The sequence below is a fragment of the Salvelinus namaycush genome, chromosome 38, assembly GCF_016432855.1.
Source record: "Salvelinus namaycush isolate Seneca chromosome 38, SaNama_1.0, whole genome shotgun sequence".
In the NCBI taxonomy this organism is placed as follows: Eukaryota; Metazoa; Chordata; class Actinopteri; order Salmoniformes; family Salmonidae; genus Salvelinus; species Salvelinus namaycush.
The window spans coordinates 18184258-18194774 of NC_052344.1; positions in this window are offsets into that span (position 1 = coordinate 18184258).

Genomic DNA, 10517 nt, shown 5'->3' on the forward strand with positions numbered 1-10517 from the left:
ACGTACATACCCCAACCAGAAGCCATGGATTACAGGAAACATTCACACTGAGCTAAAGGGTAGAGCTGCCGCTTTCACGGTGCGGGACTCAAACCCGGAAGCTTACAAGAAGTCCTGCTATGCCCTGCGACGAACCATCAAACAGGTAAAGCGTCAATACAGGGCTAAGATTGAATCATACCACACCGGCTCCGACGCTCGTCTTATGTGGCAGGGCGTGTAAACTATTACAGACTACAAAGAGAAGCACAGCCACGAGCTGCCCAGTGACACGAGCCTACCAGATGAGCTAAATCACTTCTATGCTCGCTTCGAGGCAAGCAACACTGAGGCATGCATGAGAGCATCAGCTGTTCTGGACGACTGTGTGATCATGCTCTCTGTAGCCGACGTGAGTAAGACCTTTAAACAGGTCAACATACACAAGGCTGCGGGGCCAGACGGATTACCAGGACGTGTGCTCCGGGCATGTGCTGACCAACTGGCAAGTGTCTTCACTGACATTTTCAACATGTCCCTGATTGAGTCTGTAATAACAACATGTTTCAATCAGACCACCATGGTCCCTGTGCCCAAGAACACAAAGGCAACCTGCCTAAATTACTACAGACCCGTAGCACTCACGTCCGTAGCCATGAACTGCTTTGAAAGGTTGGTAATGGCTCAAATCAACACCATTATCCCAGAAACCCTAGACCCACTCCAATTTGCATACCGCCCAAATAGATCCACAGATGATGCAATCTCTATTGCACTCGACACTGCCCTTTCCCACCTGGACAAAGGGAACACTTATGTGAGAATGCTATTCCTTGACTACAGCTCAGCGTTCAACACCATAGTACCCTCAAAGCTCATCACTAAGCTAAGGATCCTGGGCCTAAACACCTCCCTCTGCAACTGGATCCTGGACTTCCTGACGGGCCGCCCCCAGGTGGTGAGGGTAGGTAGCAACACATCTGCCACGCTGATCCTCAACACTGGAGCTCCACAGGGGTGCGTGCTCAGTCCCCTCCTGTACTCCCTGTTCACCCACGACTGCATGGCCAGGCACAACCCCAACACCATCATTAACTTTGCAGACGACACAATAGTGCTAGGCCTGATCACCGACAACGATGAGACAGCCTATAGGGAGGAGGTCAGAGACCTGGCCGGGTGGTGCCAGAATAACAACCTATCCCTCAACGTAACCAAGACTAAGGAGATGATTGTGGACTAGAGGAAAAGGAGGACCGAGAACGCCCCCATTCTCATCGACGGGGCTGTAGTGGAGCAGGTTGAGAGCTTCCAGTTCCGTGGTGTCCACATCAAGAACAAAGGGCACGACAAAGCCTATTCCCCCTCAGGAAACTAAAAAGATTTGGCATGGGTCCTGAGATCCTCAACAGGTTCTACAGCTGCAACATCGAGAGCATCCTGACTGGTTGCATCACTGCCTGGTACAGCAATTGCTCGGCCTCTGACCGCAAGGCACTACAGAGGGTAGTGCGTATGGCCCAGTACATCACTGGGGCTAAGCTGCCTGCCATCCAGGACCTCTACACCAGGTGATGTCAGAGGAAGGCCCTAAAAATGTTCGAAGACCCCAGCCACCCCAGTCATAAACTGTTATCTCTACTACCACATGGCAAGCGGTACCGGAGTGCCAAGGCTAGGACAAAAAGGCTTCTCAACAGTTTTTACCCCCAAGCCATAAGACTCCTGAACAGGTAATCAAATGGCTACCCGGAATATTTGCATTGTGTCCCCCCCCCCAACACCTCTTTTTACGCTGCTGCTACTCTCTGTTTATGATATATGCATAGTCACTTTAACTATACATTCATGTACATACTTCCTCAATTGGGCCGACCAAACAGTGCTCCCGCACATTGGCTAACCGGGCTATCTGCATTGTGTCCCGCCACCCACCACCCACCACCCGCTAATCTCTCTTTTACACTACTGCTAATCTCTGTTCATCATATATGCATAGTCACTTTAACCATATCTACATGTACATACTACCTCAATCAGCCTGACTAACCGGTGTCTGTATGTAGCCTCGCTACTTTTATAGCCTCGCTACTGTATATAGCCTGTCTTTTTACTGTTGTTTTATTTCTTTACTTACCTATTGTTCACCTAAAACCTTTTTTGCACTATTGGTTAGAGCCTGTAAGTAAGCATTTCACTGTAAGGTCTACACCTGTTGTATTCGGCGCACGTGACAAATAAACTTTGATTTGATTTGAAGTCCCTGTAGCGTGTAGAGACTGGAGAAGCCATTGTAAGGGGATAGAGAGTCCCCACATGGTGCTAGTTCTGGAAACAGTTGTGTTTTACAGCTGAGCGTTACAGTATAATAGTGAATAATATCAGTAGTGCTGTGTGCTAAATTAACTATTTTGAGATTAAGTTGTACATGTCTTCTTGACTCTGAGTTCAAATAAATCTTGTTTTGATTGAGAAATAATCCCAATAGTTAATTTAATCATCATTCCAGTGATCCCTATCTCATGAATATGCAGCACATTTCATACTAATTTACCTCGTGAAGCTGGTTGAGAGAATGCCAAGATTGTGCAAAGCTGTCATCAAGGCAAAGGGCGCTACTTTGAAGAATCTAAAATATAAAACATATTTTGATTTGTTTAACATTGTCACTGGTGTAGAGAGGAGGAGGCAGTCGCAGATTTATAACTACTGAATATATTTCAGCACCATAGATAAAAGCAGGACGAAACCCAAACGCTGATGTGCTCAAAATATATCGTCATAAACAAACAGGCACAGGGCAAAACCCAAAGTGAAAAATATAAAGTACTCAGGAAATAGTAGGAGAGAGTCTTCTCAGGGAAACAAGTAACATGTACAATGAGCGACAAAGACAAATGACAGAGGGAGTATATATACAGTTATAGAGTGAGGATTGGAACCAGGTGTGTGTAATCATCAATTATTATTGATATCTACATAGCGCACTGATGTGAATGACACTGCTGCTCTCTCATTTAGCTAACGGGTTGTGGTTGTTGTGGATGGCTGTTCACAAATCTAAATGTGTATTTGATCCCAATAATGGTTGAATTCAAGAAGTTTAAGCTGCCTATCAATCATTGTTTTTGAAACCAGTGGACAGCCAGTGAACAATGCGCTCTTGCAACAGCTGCATTGTGCAGATCCCAGCCTATGGAATAAAAATGGGGCTTTTATTGCTAAATCTTATTCATGCTGATAAAAAAACTCCATAGACCTAATGGACACATACTCAAATTTACACACTTTTGATAGACTTAAAGGGGCAATCTGTAGTTGCTACATCCATTTTTTGACTTGTAAATTATATATATACCTACACCTACTCATTCCAGGTTTTAGCTTTATTTTTTACTTTTTTACTTTTTTAAAAGTGAAGACATCAAAACTATGAAATAACACATTCGGAATCATGTAGTAACCAAAAAAGTGTTTGTCACGCCAGCCTTCGCTTTGGCTCCCCCTCCTGTCCTGCCCAGGCGATCGGCGTCGCCGGCCTTTTAGCTGCTGACAAACCTGCAGCTTGCAACACCGTTCACTCATCAACCCCGAACTTGTCTCGTCATCATTACACACACCTGGTTCCAATCCTCACTCTATAACTGTTTATACTCCCTCTGTCATTTGTCTTTGTCGCTCATTGTAAATGTTGATTGTTTTCCTGAGAGGAATCTCTCCTACTATTTCCTGAGTATTCCTTTATTATTTTGCACTTTGGGTTTTGTCCAGTTTTTATATATGGTGCTTTAATAAATTCAGTAGTTCTAAACCTGCAACTGCCTCCTGCCTACTCCTCTCTACGCTTGTGACAGGGTCTCCGTTATGTTTGTATCAAAACTCTTAGATTAAAAAAATTATATAAATATGAGTATTCTGATCAGATACGTTCCAAAAAAGATATATGTATGCAAAGTAATGCTACCTGTATGTTTTCTGCTTGTATACTTTATTCTTGTAATCTGTTTTATATAAAGTTAGTGTTCTTCACATCTTTTAGCAATATAACTGTTATATTCATATACAGTTTTAGAAGTCATTTCCAAAGTGCTTTATTTTGATGTAGTTGATGTGTTGTTTCTCCTTGGTAACAGTTTCCCCACCCTGACTGTCCTGCCCCCCTCTAGTGAGGAGCTGTCCAGTAAGACAACGACCACACCGATATGCCTGGCCAACAAGGGCTTCCCCTCAGACTGGATCATGAGCTGGAAAGTGGATGGGACCACCAAGAAGCAGGAAGCTAGTCCTGGAGTTCTGGAAAAGGATGGCCTGTTCAGCTGGAGCAGCACCCTGACTCTCACTGTCCAGGAGTGTATTCAAAACACAGGTCATTTTTAGGGTTTTGATCATTGTATCATCTCTATTCAGATTGGTTGATGGCTTTCCTTGAGTTACTCAACAGAGTCAACATGTAGTTAATGATCAAGTGGAACATTTAGTGATCAGTTATGATCTAAGGTCTTCTAGACACAGCTCTAGTTTGACTCTATTGTTGTTCAGCTCTACTACACACTGTGTCATTGTACTGGATCATCTCCTCCCCTCAGCACCTGCAGTAGGTCCCAGCTGTAGCAGTACAGTCACTGTGCAGTCTGACTGAGGGAGGTTTTTGTGCGGCTCTGTACCACTGTGTGAACACTGGACCATCGTGGTAACTCTGACAGTAGTAATCTCCTGCATCTTCAGCCTGGACTTCACTGATGGTCAGAGTGAAGTCACTCCCAGATCCACTGCCACTGAATCTCGATGGAGTTCCAGAGTTAAGAGTACTTCCTCGATAAACAAGGAGTTTGGGAATGGATCCAGGTTTCTGTTGGTACCAGGCCATACAGGGCATAGATGAACCACAGTTAGGATACACATTACTGCTGGTTTTACAGTTCAGAGAGACTGTCTGTCCTGGGAGAACAGCTTTCACTGAAGGAGTCTGAGTCACAGTGTACTGTCCTCTGGATTCTGAGGGGAAGGAATAAAATATTTCCAGAAATGATTCAGATATTTACTTATGATGATTTCCTTCCATTCAAGTATTCAATAAATACTGGTAAATGATGAGTATTGAGATGATAGGAACCTGATATTCATAAATACTTTACCTTCGAGACAGAGGGCAAATATCCAGATGAAGATGGTGATAGAAGTCATGGTTGTTGTGGGTTCTGTTGTCATGAAGGACAGCTCTCAGTCATGAAGTGTTCATCTCACAGGGCTATAAACACTCCCAGACCACTGAAGCATGTGCTGCCAATGCAAAGTGTCATATGTAAATAGTGTTACTGGTAGTACCCACATTCATAACTGTTAGCTATTTAACTATACACAGAGTATACAGATGCATAATATTTGACCATGTTTTAAATACCTTATACTGTAAATCAGTGATCCAATATCAAAATGTATTTATCTAAGTGTGTCAGTGGAATATACTCATAACCCAGGATTATCAGCCCCTATTGTATTATTCTATTACTTCAGAACTATCAGTCCCTATTGTGTTATACTAGTACTTCAGTTCTATCAGTCCCTATTGTGTTATACTAGTACTTCAGTACTTTCAGTCCCTATGGTATTATACTAGTACTTCAGTACAATCAGTCCCTATTGTGTTATACTAGTACTTCAGTACTTTCAGTCCCTATGGTATTATACTAGTACTTCAGTACAATCAGTCCCTATGGTATTATACTAGTACTTCAGTTCTATCAGTCCCTATGGTATTATACTAGTACTTCAGTACTATCAGTCCCTATTGTATTATACTAGTACTTCAGTACTATCAGTCCCTATTGTGTTATACTAGTACTTCAGTACTATCAGTCCCTGTTGTATTATACTAGTACTTCAGTACTTTCAGTCCCTATGGTATTATACTAGTACTTCAGTTCTATCAGTCCCTATGCTATTATACTAGTACTTCAGTACAATCAGTCCCTATTGTATTATACTAGTACTTCAGTACTATTCATGCTGTCCCTAGGAGGGGTGCGTCACTTGAGTGGGTTGAGTCACTGACGTGATCTTCCTGTCTGGGTTGGCGCCCCCCCTTGGTTTGTGCCGTGGAGGAGATCTTTGTGGGCTATACTCGGCCTTGTCTCAGGATTGTAAGTTGGTGGTTGAAGATATCCCTCCAGTGGTGCGGGGGCTGTGCTTCGGCAAAGTGGGTGGGGTTATATCCTTCCTGTTTGGCCCTGTCCGGGGGTATCATCGGATAGGGCCACAGTGTCTCCTGACCCCTCCTGTCTCAGCCTCCAGTATTTATGCTGCAGTAGTTTATGTGTCGGGGGCTAGGGTCAGTTTGTTATATCTGGAGTACTTCTCCTGTCTTATCCGGTGTCCTGTGTGAATTTAAGTATGCTCTCTCTAATTCTCTCCTTCTCTCTTTCTTTCTCTCTCTCGGAGGACCTGAGCCCTAGGACCATGCGTCAGGACTACCGGGCATGATGACTCCTTGCTGTCCCAGTCCACCTGGCCTTGCTGCTGCTCCAGTTTCAACTGTTCTGCCTGTGGCTATGGAACCCTGACCTGTCCACCGGACGTGCTACCTGTCCCAGACCTGCTGTTTTCAACTCTCTAGAGACCGCAGGAGCGGTAGAGATGCTCTTAGTGATCGGCTATGAAAAGCCAACTGACATTTACTCCTGAGGTGCTGACTTGCTACACCCTCGATAACTACTGTGATTATTAATATTTGACCATGCTGGTCATTTATGAACATTTGAACATTTTGGCCATGTTCTGTTATAATCTCCACCCGGCACAGCCAGAAGAGGACTGGCCACCCCTCATAGCCTGGTTCCTATCTAGGTTTCTTCCTAGGTTTTGGCCTTTCTAGGGAGTTTTTCCTAGCCACCGTGCTTCTACACCTGCATTGCTTGCTGTTTGGGGTTTTAGGCTGGGTTTCTGTACAGCACTTTGAGATATTAGCTGATGTACGAAGGGCTATATAAATACATTTGATTTGATTTGATCAGTTCCCATGGTATTATACTAGTACTTCAGTACTATCAGTCCCTATAGTATTATACTAGTACTTCAGTACTATCAGTCCCTATTGTATTATACTAGAACTTCGGTACTATCAGTCCCTATTGTATTATACTAGTACTTCAGTACTTTCAGTCCCTATGGTATTATACTAGTACTTCAGTTCTATCAGTCCCTATTGTAGTATACTAGTACTTCAGTTCTATCAGTCCCTATTGTATTATACTAGTACTTCAGTTCTATCAGTCCCTATTGTATTATACTAGTACTTCAGTACTATCAGTCCCTATTGTATTATACTAGTACTTCAGTTCTATCAGTCCCTATTGTAGTATACTAGTACTTCAGTTCTATCAGTCCCTATTGTATTATACTAGTACTTCAGTACTATCAGTCCCTATGGTATTATACTAGAACTTCAGTACTATCAGCCCCTATTGTATTATACTAGTACTTCAGTACTTTCAGTCCCTATTGTATTATACTAGTACTTCAGTACAATCAGTCCCTATTGTATTATACTAGTACTTCAGTACTATCATTCTCCATTGTATTATACTAGTACTTCAGTACTATTAGTCCCTATTGTATTATCCTAGTACTTCAGTACTATCAGTCCCTATTGTTTTATACTAGTACTTTAGTTCTTTCAGTCCCTATTGTAATATACTAGTACTTCAGTTCTATCAGTTCCTATTGTATTATACTAGTATTTTAGAAAAAAGTTAATATAATGCTGTAAGATAAAATCCATTTAAGTCTAACATTTGGTTGTGAGCTCAATGTGTGGACTTGGTTTGGGGGCTGAAGTGATTTTAACGTTGAAGTAACTTTGACGTAACATTGAAGTAATAACGCCTTTTATGTTACTTCTTACTCTGCGTTTGGACTGGTATTGTTTTTTCAAAACCTCAAATAACTTTTAGATGACCTTTCAGGCCATGACAAATATAACGAGCTACAACCATGATGATTATGATGGAGAACATGTGATTTAAATACTCATGGTTTCCTCGCTGATTAGTGTTCCATGTCACGGTCTCTTCCCCCTCAACACCTGCAGTAGGTCCCAGCTGTAGCAGTACAGTCACTGTGCAGTCTGACTGAGGGAGGTTTTTGTACAACTCTGTATCAATGTGTGAACACTGAACAACTGTGGACACTCTGACAGTAGTAATCTCCTGCATCTTCAGCCTGGACGCCACTGATGGTCAGAGTGAAGTCACTCCTAGATCCACTGCCACTGAATCTAGATGGAGTTCCAGACTAGAGGATTTTAGCCATGTATATTAGGAGTTTAGGAGCTCCTCCAGGTTTCTGTTGTTACCAGTGCAAATAGTGTCCATTGCTGTCACTGGATACAGCACTGCTGGTCTTACAGCTGAGGCTGACTGAGTGTCCCACTGAAACAGTTTTCACTGCAGGAGTCTGAGTCACAGTGACCTGGACTCTGAAACAGAGATGGCATGTAGAATTAGCATTCAATTGTTCATTCATTTGTCCTCATAGCATATTAACATAAACTGTAATGAGGTAATATAGCCTAATATTGCAATTTTCCTGATAATTTTCTGTAAAATATATTACCTTGGAGACAGCGGGCAAGTATCCAGATTGTAACGTCCTGACCAGAGTTCTTATGTGTTGTGCTTGTTTTAGTGTTGGTCAGGACGTGAGCTGGGTGGGCATTCTATGTTGTGTGTCTAGTTTGTCTGTTTCTGTGTTCAGCCTAATATGGTTCTCAATCAGAGGCAGCTGTCAATCGTTGTCCCTGATTGAGAATCATATATAGGTGGCTTGTTTTGTGTTGGGATTTTGTGGGTGGTTGTTTCCTGTGTCAGTGTTTGTGCCACACGGGACTGTGACGGTTAGTACGTTTGTTGTTTTGTATAGTGTCTTGTCTTTGTGTTAATTAAATCATGGAAAATTACCACGCTGTACATTGGTCCTCCGATCCTTCTCGCCTCTCCTCGTCCGAGGAGGAGGAAGAGCTAGACTGCCGTTACAGAACCACCCACCAAACTCGGACCAAGCAGCGTGGCTACGGGCAGCGACAGCAGCAGCAGCCGCCAACTACACAGGACTCCTGGACATGGGAGGAAATTTTGGAGGGAAAAGGACACTGGGCTCACATTGGAGAATATCGCCGCTCTCGGGAAGAGATGGAGGCAGCTAAAGCCCAGGAGCGGTGGTATGAGGAGGCAGCACGGAAGCGTGGCTGGAAGCCCGTGAAGAAACCCCAAAAATTTCTTGGGGGGGGGGGGGGGGGGGGGGGCTAAAGGGTAGTGTGGCGAAGTCAGGTAGGAGACCTGCGCCCACTTCCCATGCTTACCGTGGAGAGCGGGAGTACGGGCAGACACCGTGTTATGCGGAAGAGCGCACGGTGTCTCCTGTACGTGTGCTTAGCCCAGTGCGGGTTATTCCACCTCCCCGCACTGGCCGGGCTAGATTGAGCATTGAGCCAAGTGCCATGAAGCCGGCTCTACATATCTGGCCTCCAGTACGTCTCCTCGGGCCGGTGTACATGGCACCAGCCTTACGCATGGTGTCCCCGGTTCGCCAACACAGCCCAGTGCGGGTTATTCCACCTCCCCGCACTGGACGGGCTACGGGGAGCATTCAACCAGGTAAGGTTGGGCAGGCTCGGTGCTCAAGGGAGCCAGTACGCCTGCACGGTCCGGTATATCCGGCGCCACCTTCCCGCCCCAGCCCAGTACCACCAGTGCCTACACCACGCACCAGGCTTCCAGTGCGTCTCCAGAGCCCTGTTCCTCCTCCACGCACTCTCCCTGTGGTGTGTGTCTCCAGCCCAGTACCTCCAGTTCCGGCACCACGCACCAAGCCTCCTGTGCATCTCCGGAGCCCTGTACGCACTGTTCCTTCTCCCCGCACTCGCCCTGAGGTGCGTGCCCTCAGCCCGGTACCACCAGTTCCGGTACCACGCACCAGGCTTATAGTGCGCTTCGAGAGTCCAGTGTGCCCTGTTCCTGCTCCCCGCACTAGCCTTGAGGTGCGTGTCTCCAGTCCGGTACCACCAGTTCCGGCACCACGCACCAGGCCTACTGTGCGCCTCAGCAGGTCAGAGTCGGCCGTCTGCCCAACGCCGCCTGAACTGCTCGCCTGCCCAGCGCCGTCTGAGCTGCCTGTCTGCCCAACGCCGCCTGCACTGCTCGTCTGAGCCGCCTGCCTGCCCAGCGCCGTCTGAGCTGCCTGTCTGCCCAACGCCGCCTGCACTGCTCGTCTGAGCCGCCTGCCTGCCCAGCGCCGTCTGAGCCATCCGTCTGCCCAGCGCCGTCTGAGCCATCCGTCTGCCCAGCGCCGTCTGAGCCATCCGTCTGCCCAGCGCCGTCTGAGCCATCCGTCTGTCCCAGCGCCGTCTGAGCCATCCGTCTGCCCAGCGCCGTCTGAGCCGCCCGTCTGTCCCGAGCCGTTAGAGCCGTCCGTCTGTCCCGAGCCGTTAGAGCCGTCCGCCAGTCAGGAGCCGCTAGAGCCGTCCGCCAGTCAGGAGCCGCCAG